Source organism: Poromitra crassiceps (genome assembly GCF_964638095.1).
Source record: "Poromitra crassiceps genome assembly, chromosome: 6".
NCBI lineage: Eukaryota > Metazoa > Chordata > Actinopteri > Beryciformes > Melamphaidae > Poromitra > Poromitra crassiceps.
In genome coordinates, this window is record NC_139627.1 from 54,204,413 (window position 1) to 54,206,912 (window position 2,500).

Below are 2,500 nucleotides of genomic sequence, written 5' to 3' on the forward strand. Positions count from 1 at the left end.
CTAAACTAAACTGTCATCCACCTACCAGACTGGTAGATGTTAGTCCAACACCAGACCCATGAGTCTTCTTACGCTGATACACTACGTTGCATGCTGCAGATCTCTCTCTGGGTCTGGGACACTCCTCTCACCAAACTGATTGGTGAGTGGTGGATTCACCATTCACCAATCAGTAACGACTTTGCGATCAGGGTGGCCCAAAATGCGAGACTCATTAGCCAGTGAACAGCCAGGAATGAGTCCTGCGCTGTTTTTGCATGCTAAAATAAAGCTGATAATGTACAATTTGATTCAAGAAAAAAAACACTTTCAAAGTACAACACAAACTGTCCATTTTGCTGCAACTCGACAGTGCTGCTTAATCCAGGACCTTCCTGGAACTCTTGAGAGTAAAAAACTGGTCCATTGGAGTGAATGGAGATGTCACAACTCTTCTTACATGGCTCTGGCGGGAGGTGCAGCCCGTTTTTCGAACCACTCGAACCACCCATACAGCTCCTTGGTATACACCTGATTTACGCCAGCTTAAGACATTAGGTCGACGCTTGGAGAGGCTCTATACAAAATACAAATACTGGACTTACTGTCCATAAACAAATGTATTTCGACCATATACTCCAATACAAAACTGCTCTGTCTACAGCTAAAACATCCTACTATACAAACATCATCAACTCAGGCAAAGGGAATACCAGGACTCTCTTCTCCACAGTGAACCGGCTACTCAGACCACCAGAAATTAGTATTAACAATAACCTCTCCAATGAACGATGCTCTGCTTTCCTGACATTTTTCAACTCCAAAATCACCAAAATCCATGAACAACTAGCCTCTACTAACAGTATGCAGATTGGCTCTCCACCTAGTAATACCATGTCCATGATTACGTTCCCATCCACTACCCTTTGTAACTTCAGTCTGCCAACTCAGAATCAAATCACGGAACTCATCACCAAGTCCAACACTGCCACATGTCACCTGGATCCTATCCCCACAACATTAGTCAAAGCATGCCTGCCCTCTATTATTTCCCTGGTAACCTCCATCATACATTCTTCTTTGTCCACTGGTACAGTTCCCCCATCACTAAAGACTGCTATAATCAGACCAACCCTGAAAAAACCTGGGTTAGACCCAAGTGACCTAAATAATTACCGGCCTATTTCCAATTTACCTTTCATCTCAAAAATCCTCGAGAAAGTAGTCGCATCCCAACTCCAGACCCACCTTGATGACAATAAACTTTTTGAACAATTCCAATCTTTCATCCCAATCATAGCACAGAAACAGCCCTAGTTAAGATTTCCTCCTCCGCGCAGCTGATTCCGGTCTGCTCTCCATCGTCATTCTCCTGGACCTTACCGCAGCTTTTGACACTATATCTCATCAACTACTCATGGACCGCCTGGCTAGTGTTGGAGTTGGAGGCACCATCCACCAATGGTTTGCCTCCTACCAACTCTTCTGCCAACAGAACACATTACGTCCAGATTCAGAACTCCCGGTCAAAAAGCTCCACAGTTCATCATGGTGTTCCACAGGGATCAGTAATGGGTCCAATTCTCTTTATCACATATCTCCTCCCCCTTGGTAATATTTTCCGGCAATATGGCATTCATTTCCACTGCTATGCTGATGATACGCAGCTTTATGTGTCTACCAAGCCCACTAACACCCTTCCCCCCAACACTCTTACTACCTGCCTCCAAGACGTACAGAAATGGATGACCAACAACTACCTACAATTGAACAATAGCAAAACAGAACTACTTCTTATTGGCTCAAAATCGACACTCACCAAAACAAAGATCTGCTCATTCCCCATTGCTGGGACCACCATAGCTGCCTCCACACAGGTCAAGAGCCTTGGTGTCATCCTGGACAGTACACTTTCTTTCACCAAACACATAAATAACATTTCCCGGTCCGCCTACTTCCATCTACGAAACATCTCCAGATTACGCCCCACCTTATCACAACAGTCAAGTGAAGTACTCGTCAATGCCCTGGTCACATCCCGTATTGACTATTGTAACGCCATTCTAACAGGCATCCCTGCCAAACTCACCCACCGATCTCAACTCATCCAGAACTCTGCAGCACGGATCATTACCCGCTCAAAATCCACTGATCATATAACACCCCTGCTCATTCAATTACACTGGCTCCCTATCCCCCAACGAATCAATTTCAAAGTCCTACTGCTAACATTTAAAGCTCTCCATAATCTATCACCCACTTACCTCACAGAACTCCTTCACCCCTACACTCCCGCCCGTTCCCTCCGGTCTTCATCAGCAGGTCTATTGGAAATACCCCCCGTCAAGCTGAGCACAATGGGTGCCAGGTCCTTCTCTCATGCCGCACCTACACTCTGGAATTCCCTTCCCCCCCATATTCGCACACTGGACTCCATCACAGAATTGAAGACTGCTGTTAAGACCCATCTATTTAAACTTTCCTACTCCCTCTAATCCCATTTATTTAACTCTGATTTCAC

The 2,500-nt window shown here is 45.3% G+C and overlaps 1 protein-coding gene across 1 annotated transcript in view; it reads left to right on the top strand.

Moving 5' to 3' along the window:
• trhde.1 (thyrotropin releasing hormone degrading enzyme, tandem duplicate 1) overlaps window positions 1-2,500 on the top strand; it is a gene marked incomplete at both ends in the record, with an annotated part of 207,594 nt that overhangs the window by 194,658 nt on the left and 10,436 nt on the right. The window lies entirely within an intron of this gene.